Source organism: Silene latifolia, chromosome Y (genome assembly GCF_048544455.1).
Source record: "Silene latifolia isolate original U9 population chromosome Y, ASM4854445v1, whole genome shotgun sequence".
In the NCBI taxonomy this organism is placed as follows: domain Eukaryota; kingdom Viridiplantae; phylum Streptophyta; class Magnoliopsida; order Caryophyllales; family Caryophyllaceae; genus Silene; species Silene latifolia.
In genome coordinates, this window is record NC_133538.1 from 454,242,256 (window position 1) to 454,255,416 (window position 13,161).

Below are 13,161 nucleotides of genomic sequence, written 5' to 3' on the forward strand. Positions count from 1 at the left end.
ACTGAACGAACCCATCTATTATAATATAACTAACTTACTGTACTTCTTCAATGCAGCGTACTCACGAGCTTTATCTACAGATGCAAAGGAACGCTATTGTGTTATATTCATGGTACGCAGATGTAACCGCAAGGATCAAAGCTTCAACAAGTGATCCGACTGGCCTAAAGCCTAGCCAGGCCTCCCAAGAATTCTTTGAGGGTGAAAAGATTCAACATTACGTTGCTGAAGTAGAACATATTGCAGAAAGGCTGAAGGTTTCTGTTAGTAACGCACCAGTTTTTCAAGAGGTAGTTCGTGAGTCCCCAAAAAAAGATGACGGAATCGATCCATCTACGCGTCAAATAAGCTAAGTTCTGTCTAGTCTGGCCAATGAGAGGGGTGGCAGGGGTGGTAAGCCTTGCGTTGAGTCCCGTGGAGAGTTAGACAAATTTGATGTGCCAATGAAATTAGTTGTAGTTTCATGGTCATAGATTATGGAGGAAGTGGGAGGTGTTACAGTAGATTATATGAAATTGTTGCAATTTGGGATGGCAGGAAAAAAAATGTGGTTGTTGATCAATCTGAACAATTTCGTTACGTGTGGGACCTATGGCAAGAGGCGTGTTTTAGTCCATTCCAACTGGACTCTGATATGGTGAGTTCACTTATCAATATAGAGAAGTTTATCAGCTGAAGCTACACATTTTCATACTGGAGTAATACATTCATTGATTAGGAATTAGGCATATTGGAGGAGTGAAGTTAGTCATTCATCAAAACTGTAAGCATATAATGTATAACTTTAAACATATAATGTATAACTCTAGGCATAGACTGTATAACTATAGGCATAAAATGTATAACTCTAAGCACAGAATGTATAACTCTAAGCACATAATGTATAACTCTAGACATATAATGTATAACTCTAGGCTATAGAATGTATAACTCTAGGCATAGAATGTATAACTCTAAGCACAGAATGTATAACTCTAAGCACAGAATGTATAACTCTAGGCAATTACTCTATAACTCTAGGTATATAATGCCTTTTATGTTTAACTTCAAAATAAATGTTTTATAACTCTTAGACTTTTCAGGATAATCAACTAATCTTGTGGTGCATGTTTGTAGGTTTTCGTCCCGGTTAGCACTGGCGATAATGGTCACTAATCTTGCATTTGCATAAATTTCCTCTCTGAGCAGATCGAGTACCTGGATAATCATTGTTACGACGACGATCTTCTAACGTTACCATATGGAGGGCTCGCGCGTATTACTGTAAGACTTATTAAACTGGTGACTAGATTAATTTTCACCCCCATGGTTTTGTTAATTGGTCTTCCCTTTAAACGCCTTGCCTAACTTCTGCCAGGCTGATGAGATGGGAAAGTATATGGTCTCCAAAGGGCTCGATAAAGGGAAGAAAGTTGAAGGGTTTAATTTTGTAAACATTAAATTCAACTGGCAAGGAGTAGGGTTTTCTGAGAATGATTGTGGTCTTTACGTCATGGTTCATATGTTGCTATACCGTGGAGAGCCATTCGAGTGTACCTTAGGGGCAAAGGACAACAATAACCTCATACGCGTGGAAATTGCTGCCACCCTTGTCCTGAGTGACATTAACCTGGAAAGAGAAATTGTGTTATCTAGGGTAAGAACTTTTAAGGCGGTTAAAGACCGTGAACTGGCGGGTATGATTGAGGCACAGAGGTCAGGCGGCAACACAAGTGGAAGGAAGAGTGGTATCGGAATCGCCGGAGAGAGCAGTACTGCTAAACGCCCTTGCTCTAACGTCAGTTTATCCCAGCGGACTCCACCTTCCAAAGTAGCCCTAGGCCGGACGCCGTCTAGTCGGGCCCTTTCAGCTGTTAGTAGCCGGTCCCGGGGTAAGGGCGATGGTCTTGGTTGCACCACGTTTTGCGGGGAACCAGACCCCAACCTTACAGTGGTTGATACCGTCGTTTAGTATCAAAAATAAAATTTATAAATTCCTATTTACTACTAACAGAAGTTAGCGGTAAGCAGGGTCGATCCGCAGGGAGGCATAATGAGATTTATCTGTTTCAATTCAGTCTATAGAGGAAGGGGGGTTTGAATTGGACTATATCTAAATGCAAATAAACTATAGCTAAAGCAATTAAATAAAAAGGTGTAGATAATAATAAAAAGGAAACTAAGACGATCGGTTCACTGCAGCTACGACGGCGGTAATCCTAAGTAAGTCTGATAAAATCACGTAAGATGGGCAAATAAGAAGTCCTCTCGGTCCAACTTAACAAGTAGCACCTTTCAGCCTATGCTACTGGTCCCCAGGTCTCACTAATACTAGCTCTCGCCCTGAAAAGTGATTCCTAATGCCTAAATTTTACCTATCTTTCGATCTTAGTTTAATTTAGTCGTCTCAATTATTAGTCTATTGCCCTTCGCTATCTCTCGATCTTATTGGGTCGGTCAATTCCTAAGCATTTAATAAATATCCTCTCGGTCGTTCATTAGATATTGCAGTTAAATCAATTGAAATGAATCTGATTCTTACGCAAAGCAGTCGATCGACCACGGGCTCAGTCGGTCGACTATTGACATCAGTCGATCGACCAAGACTCGCATCAGGTATACCTAGTGTATGTCGTCTACGCTGCAGATCCCCTCACATCTTAGCACGAGAGATTTAGCTATTCATAATGGTATTAATAACGAAAGTGAAATTAAAGTTGCGAATAATGGAATTCATAATTAAATTGAATAAACAGTAAAACCGCATAAAAGAGAAATTAGGGCTTAGGGATTCTAAACTAGCAAGAACTAATTCTGATGAAACGAATAAAACAATACAGAAATTAAAGGTCTAGAATTATCGAAGCAAAGGAACAAGCCATGAATCCAAAAGTAAGATGCGAACTTTATGGGGAATTCTAAACTACGACATAGCTACTGTATTTTTGGAACTAGATGATCCTTAATCTGATGAGGAAGAATTACGTTATATAGGAATTATCACGTAACCTAATCCTCATAACCTAATTACAATGGGCTTTGTCACGTCTTTTTTTTTATTTGCGCATCAGCTCGTGGTGTGGTCATTCGACCACTGGGTCCAGTCGATCGACCACAGGCGCTATACAGTAATGCTTTCTGACAGTTCCTGCAGCGCGCACCGATCTTAAAACAGCTGCCATTTCTTCGTTACTTGGTCAAATTAGGCGTTCTACACGGCGTTAGAAAGCTAAGAGGATAAGTTTTCATCTTCAATTGGAGTCACTCGATTATCAGGTCTAGAACTCGAGATATAGCCATCTGAATATGGCTGCAATGTCGAGAAGTATTCTGACAGTCTATAGACCATGTAGGTCAGTCTATAGAACACTGTAGCTGGTAATCCGCTTCCAAAACTCTCGTAAATACATCTTTCAGGCCTTGAAATGCGCACCAAGTTCGCTTCCCGAGTCTTTACTCCATGTCAAATGCAATGCTAAGTACTTTCGGACGGATTCGGCTCGATTTCCGCTGGATTCTTCACATTTCTGCAATATTATACAAAAACACGAAAGTAGACGGAAATAGGGAAAATAGTAGAATAAACTACACATTGAGCTCTGAAATGCGTGTTAAATAGGGTGTAAAACATCATATTTAGGACACGCATCAGACTTCCCCAAACCAAACCCTTGCTTGTCCCCAAGCATGAACTAGACTCGATCCTAAAACCTAGTGGAACGATTTCAATCTCAGAGCGAAATGCAACCGAATAGCCTAAACCAATTTAATGCAACAACTAACAATCAATTAGCAAGGCGAATCATGTAAACGAGTTATGTAGTCGTTAAAAATAAAGCTGAACCGTCGACCTTGCAAGACCTTTAAAATTGGACTCTCACGGGTCACTCTTCTCTCATGAAGCAAAGGGTAAGCATATATGTGTAAGAGAAGAAAAGAAATAGCCGCTCACCTAGACTACGACCCACATAATCATGCATGCAACTAATATGATAGACAATTCTAACTACCATACATACATTCCAACCAAACAAGGTCCTGTCACAGCCGAGGGCTTACAAAAATATGGTAAAGTGAGGCAATGGGTAAGAAAAGGCAAAACATTTATTATGGGAATGTGGAGGTATAGGTGATCAAGCTAGTACCTAAACAAAACCATATGACAACATCCATCTCTAACTCAATTATAGGATTAAGCACACGCACCCTTCATTAGGCACAAAACTCACCAAACCGAACTGAAAATACTCCTTAAAAATGTAAATAAAGCATAGGAGTGAAACTGAAGCAAAACAAATCACCTTAGGCATGTTTGTACCCGGTTTTGGTCCCTTGACCGAAATAGGGTCCAATTAACAATCCGTCTAAGAAATATGGAGCTTTTTCGGTTTGAAAGTATTCCATGAAGAGTCTAGAGTATTTTTGTCCAAAAGTTTGTGCCTTGGGAAGGTGATAATCATAGAGGAAGGCAAAGAACAAAACCGGTGGGGCTAGGACTACACGGTTTGCAATGGTAAGGACAAGGGTCGCTTTCAAGTTTCCCTTTTCATCCAAGACAACCTCTTAAGCCTCTCTTACATGCTCTAGCCTTTGTATCCTTAAATGGCCGGACCTTTGAAGCTTCCAAGGAGTCCTAATTATCATTGTCCTCATTAGTTTACTTATCTTGTTTTTCCTTTAAGATTTTTAACTTGTGTAAGAAATTGTGTAAGGCTTAGGGCCACCTTTTGGAACCGGTTTTCTAGGGTCTTTTGGACCGTTAGATTACTTGGTTAGATGGATGGATAGGATTGTTTTGCTTAGCCTATAAAAGCAAGGCATCCCTTAGTGTAAAAATCAGAATTTGATGAATGAACAAACACAAGTTAGAAACCTTGATTTCTACTAAACCTCTTTTGCTTAGTGCTTAGAGTCGGGTATATTTTCTTTGCTGTGTGCTTGAGAATTATCCTTTTTAGTTTTAACCTAGTGGCTGTGTGCTTGGGTTAATCCATACCCCTTTCACTTCCTTTACTCTATTCGATTGTAGAGTTCTGGAATCGTGGTTTAAACAGTTCTTTCGACTGTTCGATTGCCGTCTTCAGAGTTCCTGTTGAGTTTTTAGTCGTTTTTAGAACGATTAAACGGTTCATATTACTGTCCAAATCGTGTCCTTTTCAGTAAAAATCCGAGTCCTTGGAGTTTTACTTCAAATTGGTTATCAGAGCTTTAGGTTTAGCACAATTCCATTGTTGTGCTAGTCTTGGGTTGGTAATCTTTCTTGTGAGTTCACTACACCTTAACCACATCCAAAAACACAAAACAACCATGAGTGAAGAAAGGTTACTTGGAATTGAGACTCAAGTAACACAACTCTCCGAGAAATGCGACCTAATGATAGATTCCTTCAATGCTATCATGGCTAACATTCCAACACCACCAAGGGGCCGAGGAAGACATCCACCTTACCGTGGTAGAGGACGTGGCCGAGGGTTTGGAGCAAGAGACCACGAAGCCAACCATGAAGAGGAGGACGTACACTCGGATGAAGAGGGTTCTTTCATGGAGATCGAGCATGAAGAGCATCCTAAAGACCTAAAGGTAGAAATTCCGGACTTCCATGGTAGTTTAAATCCCGATGACTTACTAGATTGGTTTAGGTCAATTGAAAGAGTCTTTGAATTTAAATCATACTCGGATGTCAAGTCTTTCAAGGTTGCTATTTTAAAGTTCAAAGGTTATGCATCTCTTTGGTATGAAAACATGAAGAGTCAAAGGAAGAGGGATGGTAAGGAGCCCATAAAATCTTGGTCGAAATTGAAAAAGAAGCTTAGTGACAAGTTTATTCCTAAAGAGTATACTCAAGACATTTTCATTAAACTTACTCAACTAAAACAAGATCAACAACCACTTGAGTCTTACATTAGGGATTTCGAACAACTCACTTTGCAATGTGAAATCAATGAGAAACCGGAACAAAAAATTGCTAGATTTGTTGAAGGGTTGGATGATAAAATTGCTAGTAGGGTCCGAATGCAACCATTGTGGTCTTTCAATGAAGCCGTGAACTTGGCTTTAAGGGTGGAAAAATGAGGCAAGGGGAAACCGTCCACTTCAAAATTGCCGACCAAAACAACCACCAAGACTACCTATGCCGAGACCAAACCCAAAGAAATCCACACCCCAACCGTGACCCCCACACTTGACAAAGGAAAAGGCATTGAATACTCACAAAGAAAGACCTTACCCCTAAAAAAATGTTTCAAATGTCAAGGTTATGGTCATTTTGCCAAAGAATGTCCAACTCAAAGAGCCCTTAGTAGCTTTGAAGTGGTTCATTGGGGAGAGGATGAGATTCTTGTGTGTGATGAGGGTGAGGAAACCGAGGAAACTAAGGATGAGGAGGTAGTATTGCCGGATTCCGGGATGAGTCTAGTCACTTGGAGAGTGTTGAGTGCTCAACCATTGGAAATGGATCAAAGACAACAACTTTTTAGGTCTAGGTGTACCATTGGAGGGAAAGTTTGCAACCTAATCATTGATGGAGGTAGTTGTACTAATGTGGCCTCTAGTGTCCTTGTTGAGAAACTTTCCTTAACCACCCAAAACCATCCATGTCCTTACAAATTGAGGTGGCTTGACAAGGGAGCCGAATTGAAGGTTGACAAACAATGCCTAGTATCTTTTTCCATTGGCAAGAATTATGTTGATAAGGTTCTTTGTGATGTTCTACCCATGGATGCTTGCCATCTCCTACTTGGTAGACCTTGGGAGTTTGATAAGAGTGCGGTGCATCATGGCAAGGATAACACTTATTCCTTTGAGTTTGACAAGAAGAAGATCACTCTAGCACCTCTTCCACCATCCTCCATGCTTGAACCTTGCAAAGAAGTGATGCTAATCAAGGAGGCCGAAATGGTCCCCGAAAAGAGCAATGAGAAAGGTGTTCATGTTCACTTTGCCGAGGGTGTATCCAAGGAACAAGATGAAACAGTCCCTAGCAGGGTTCAAAATTCGAACAAGTTCTTTCAAGGTGATCCACCTAATGTCGAGCATGTGTCCAAGGAGCAAGATGAGCCGTTCACTAAAATGGTTCAAAAAAGGGTCGAGGTCCATGAAAATGTTCCTCAATTGCTAATCCAAGAATGAAGGACGAGGCCTCTAAAAATCTTTGGTTCGACTATGGTGTCCATAAGTTCAAGGACAAACTAGGAGAGTGTTCAAAGGTAAAAGAAAAATCCAAGTGGAGTAATGCCAATGATCGAGTCCAAGATGAGTTCTTTATCGAGATTGGAGCCGAGAGTACCATTGATGGGGCACAAGTTCATCATCCCGTCTCTCCCACCACTAGTCCAATTGGGAATGAAAGCAAGGACAAGTCAAGTGCCTACTTGAAAGATCAAGGAGAAAGGGTCAAGAACGGGTTCAAGAAGGGATCCTTGACAATGTCCAAACCGTGAGTGTCCAAGATGGTGTGCATTGTGACTACTCCGTACACCCTATTCCAAGTTTAATTGAAGATGAGCACAAGGCCAATGACATGGGCGACGGGATTCAGACAGTCAAGAAGAATGTTCACTCAAGTAAGCAAGGGAATGGTGTCAAAAAACGGGTCGAACAAGGACTCATTCGTCATAATCAATTCATGGCCAACAAGGAAAGGTCCAAGAACTCCAAGCAAGGGACGAAATTCAGAATTGGGGATCAAGTTTGGGTCCGTTGGTGCAAGTTAGGAACCCTTTCAAAAGGGGATAAGCTCATGCCAAGAGAAGGAGGTCCGTTCAAGGTCACTAGTCAAGATGGGTGTGATAAGTATAAGGTCGATTTGTTGGGAATCCATGCCACATTCCATGCTAGTGAATTAAGTCTTTGTGAAAGAGAGCCTAGTGATGATAATGCCGAGGATTTGAGGACAAATCCTTTTCAAGAGAAGGAGTTTGAAGCAAAACAAATCACCTTAGGCATGTTTGTACCCGGTTTTGGCCCCTTGACCGAAATAGGGTCCAATTAACAATCCGTCTAAGAAATATGGAGCTTTTTCGGTTTGAAAGTATTCCATGAAGAGTCTAGAGTATTTTTGTCCAAGAGTTTGTGCCTTGGGAAGGTGATAATCATAGAGGAAGGCAAAGAACAAAACCGGTGGGGCTAGGACTACACGGTTTGCAATGGTAAGGACAAGGGTCGCTTTCAAGTTTCCCTTTTCATCCAAGACAACCTCTTAAGCCTCTCTTACATTCTCTAGCCCTTGTATCCTTAAATGACCGGACCTTTGAAGCTTCCAAGGAGTCCTAATTATCATTGTCCTCATTAGTTTACTTATCTTGTTTTTCCTTTAAGATTTTTAACTTGTGTAAGAAATTGTGTAAGGCTTAGGGCCACCTTTTGGAACCGGTTTTCTAGGGTCTTTTGGACCGTTAGATTACTAGGTTAGATGGATGGATAGGATTGTTTTGCTTAGCCTATAAAAGTAAGGCATCCCTTAGTGTAAAAATCAGAATTTGATGAATGAACAAACACAAGTTAGAAACCTTGATTTCTACTAAACCTCTTTTGCTTATTGCTTAGAGTCGGGTATATTTTCTTTGCTGTGTGCTTGAGAATTATCCTTTTTAGTTTTAACCTAGTGGCTGTGTGCTTGGGTTAATCCATACCCCTTTCACTTCCTTTACTCTATTCGATTGTAGAGTTTTGGAATCGTGGTTTAAACGGTTAGCTCACATTGCTCGATTGCGTCTTGAGTTCTGTTGAGTTTTTAGTCGTTTTTAGAACGATTAAACGGTTTATATTACTGTCCAAATCGTGTCCTTTTCAGTAAAAATCCGAGTCCTTGGAGTTTTACTTCAGAAACCGTCTACAAACAACATCTTTTCTTTTCACGGTTTCTTTCTTTCATTATTTTTTTTTTCTCTTTTTGAATTTTTTTTTCAACTCTTTTTTTTTCTTTCTTCTTCTTTCTTTTTCACGTTTTTTTTTTCATTTTTCAATTCTTTTCTTTTCATCCTCCTTCTTTCTTTTTCTACCAACTCCAAATAACGCAATACAGACCAAACTTGGCACAATAAATTATATACCGCAAAAGCATACATTATAATAGCTTGACAAGGTAGGCTAAATTTGGATGTAGCTAAGGGTCAACAGGCAAATTTGGCTAATGTGGAGTTCAATGGGTAAAAAAATGAAATAAAGGGGAATTTGTAAGCACCTCCCTGCAAGTGACACCAACCACTAACCCGAATGTATGCAGGCAAAAAGCAATTGAATTTCATAAATGTGCAAATTAATGATACATGATATGCAAGGAGTAACTACTCACAATCCTACATGAAACCGGTCACAAATGACACCAGTTATATGAGCTCTAATCCTTAGAAATTATAAGTAGGTTGCCAAAATTCAGGTCAAGTCTATAATCCAGCAAATATTTTAACAAAAACTCGTAGGTATGCATATGTGATTCTACTAATAACATGTCAATTTAGCAAGGCTTAGGCATAAACAGCTGAAAATGCAATGTCATCATTGAAATACTACCGTTCCGACTCGACCTATATGCTAAAATAAACGTGAAAATTTTTGAATTTTTTTTGAAAATTTTGAATTTTTTTTTATTTTTTTTGAATTTTGTATATATAAGAGATATAAAATAACAAATGCAAACCGAAGTGCAATAAACGTGAAACAGAAATGCAATAAAATATGTGAATGCAATGCAAAACCCTTCCCCAAACCAAATCACACAATGGCCCCATTGTGCAAAATCATATAGTGAAATAAAAGGGAAACGGGAATTTGCGTTATTATAACTAAATAAGACATGAAACTAAACTCGGAAACTCACAAGACTTTAAGCGCAGCAAAAGGAAACCTCCCCAAACCAGCATGAGCTAGGAGGTTTCAGTAGCCAGCAGTGCTACCATAAGTACCTGAAAGGACAGAAAATACCGTGCATTATCCGAGAAAACAAAGTTGAAGCGGTAAATATGTGCAAAGAATTAAATTGAAAAAAGAAGTACAGCAGCTACAGAGGTCGATCGACCGATGGTCCTGGTCGATCGACTAGTTCACGATGATCAGAGGGTACTGTACTGCTGAGGGTAGTCGATCGACCAGCTAGGTCAGTCGATCGACTGACCTACCTGACGAAACAGCTTCTTTCTTCGAATTAACTAAATGAATTGAGTTAACTTGGTCTAATAACCTGTAAATGCACATAAAAACGCGCCCAAAATTGCGCTAAACCCAATTGTAACAGTCTAAAGATGGAAATTAAACTAAGCACACACTAAGAGTTTTTTTTTTAATTTTTTAATTTTTTTTTAAACAACTACGAATTTTATTCGCAAAACTAAACAAATCACATCCGGGTTGCCTCCCGGCTAGCGCTGGTTTTAGACAGGTCCCGCTCGACCTCTTTTCCTTCAGCCAATTACTCTAATTGAGCCCAATCAAAGCGGCTCAAAGCTCGCAGCAACCTGTCAAATAGCTGCGAATGTGCTACATAAAACTGTAAGTAGCACCATAAGATAGTAATAACATAGGAAATTAAAATGTAAAATCGTTTAAGCCTGACAAATTTCCTATGACAGCTCCCAAAATTGTCCACAAAGCTATTCTGCCCTCCAGCTAAGGGCGGAATATAAAAGCTCAAGTTAACCACATGTGGAGAATTAACGAACTCAGGTGCATTCGACTCAATAATAACGCAAGTAGAATTAAAATACTCTGACGGGTATGAAATGTGAGGTGGAGGAGTTTGGTCAACTAAGGGAGAAGGTGGATAATCGTCCCAAATGCATGGGATAGTAAAGTCAAATGGGTCAATAGGGTCTCCTAAAATAGGCTCATCATCGATATCATCATAAGTATCCCATTTAACCTCTAGACTATCACTCTCCTCATCGCTAGACTCGTCAAGATGGAGGTTCTCAAAGAGAGCCTCCAAATCGCCCTCACTAACATTGCAAGAATCATAAAGGGGTTCTAGACTATCCTCATAAAAAGGATTGTCAACCACGCTAATGGTCTCCTCTACGTCTCCGTCGGTATTTCCTAGATTGGTTTCTAAGGTCTCACCTACCCCCTCATCTGAGTCAACATGAAGAGAAAAAGTAGGTTTAAGAGATTCAGTAGCAAACCAATTAAATAATTCTAATACCTCAATTACGGGGATTCCTTCGAAATCCCACTTACCTATAGACTCGAGGTATGCTCGCGTAAGGTCATTCATATGCCGGAAAATAATGCAGCATATTTGGAGATCAGAAAAGGCATCTCGTCTGGGCTCAATAAACTCCCAAAGTCTGGCTAAATAAGAACCACAGATTTCATCCTCTTCCTGTGGAAAACTCAGAATATGAAACATGAGAACGGTCTCAAGGAACCGAAGTTCCTTCAGACTAAAGAAAGAAAGACTAAAATTAAAAACAACTAAAACTAGCGCTGCCTCCCCGGCAACGGCGCTAAAATTTGATACCGTCGTTTAGTATCAAAAATAAAATTTATAAATTCCTATTTACTACTAACAGAAGTTAGCGGTAAGCGTGGTCGATCCGCAGGGAGGCATAATGAGATTTATCTGTTTCAATTCAGTCTATAGAGGAAGGGGGGTTTGAATTTGACTATATCTAAATCCAAATAAACTATAGCTAAAGCAATTAAATAAAAAGGTGTAGATAATAATAAAAAGGAAACTAAGACGATCGGTTCACTGCAGCTACGACGGCGGTAATCCTAAGTAAGTCTGATAAAATCGCGTAAGATGGGCAAATAAGAAGTCCTCTCGGTCCAACTTAACAAGTAGCGCCTTTCAGCCTATGCTACTGGTCCCTAGGTCTCACTAATACTAGCTCTCGCCCTGAAAAGTGATTCCTAATGCCTAAATTTTACCTATCTTTCGATCTTAGTTTAATTTAGTCGTCTCAATTATTAGTCTATTGCCCTTCGCTATCTCTCGATCTTATTGGGTCGGTCGACTATTGACATCAGTCGATCGACCAAGACCCGCATCAGGTATACCTAGTCTATGTCGTCTACGCTGCAGATCTTCTCACATCTTAGAACGAGAGATTTAGCTATTCATAATGGTATTAATAACGAAAACGAAAATAAAGTTGCGAATAATGGAATTCATAATTAAATTGAATAAACAGTAAAACCGCATAAAAGAGAAATTAGGGCTTAGGGATTCTAAACTAGCAAGAACTAATTCTGATGAAACGAATAAAACAATACATAAATTAAAGGTCTAGAATTACCGAAGCAAAGGAACAAGCCATGAATCCGAAAGTAAGATGTGAACTTTATTGGGAATTCTAAACTACGACATAGCTACTGTATTTTTGGAACTAGATGATCCTCAATCTGATGAGGAAGAGTTACGTTTATAAGAATTATCACGTAACCTAATCCTCATAACCTAATTACAATAGGCTTTGTCACGTCTATTTTTTTTATTTGTGCATCAGCTCGTGGTGTGGTCGATCGACCACTGGGTCCAGTCGATCGACCACAGGCACTGTACCGTAATGCATTCTGACAGTTCCTGCAGCGCGCACCGATCTTAAAACAACTGCCATTTCTTCGTTACTTGGTCAAATCAGGCGTTCTATACGGCGTTGGAAAGCTAAGAGGATAATATTTCACATTCAATTGGAATCACTCGATTATCAGGTCTAGAACTCGAGATATAGCCATCTGCATAAGGCTGCAATGTCGAGAAGCATTCTGACAGTCTATAGACCATGTAGGTCAGTCTATAGACCACTGTAGCTGGTAATCCGCTCCAAAACTCTCGCAAATACATCTTTCAAGCCTTTAAATGCACACCAAGTTCGCTTCCCGAGTCTTTACTCCATGTCAAATGCAATGCTAAGTACTTAGGGACGGATTCGGCTCGATTTCCGCTGGATTCTTCACATTTCTGCAATATTATACAAAAACACGAAAGTAGACGAAAATAGGGAAAATAGTAGATAAACTACACATTGAGCTCTGAAATGCGTGTAAAATAGGGTGTAAAACATCATATTTAGGACACGCATCAGTGGTCCCCAAGATGCTCAAGTTAAATAAGTCGTTAATTAAGGATATCCCGGTGTATCGCAAACAAGTGGCAGATTACGTTTTCCTTGATGACTACAAATTTGCCCTTGGGTAAGCTGTCTAAAATCAACAGAACCACTTGAGTACTATTTTATGCTTCGT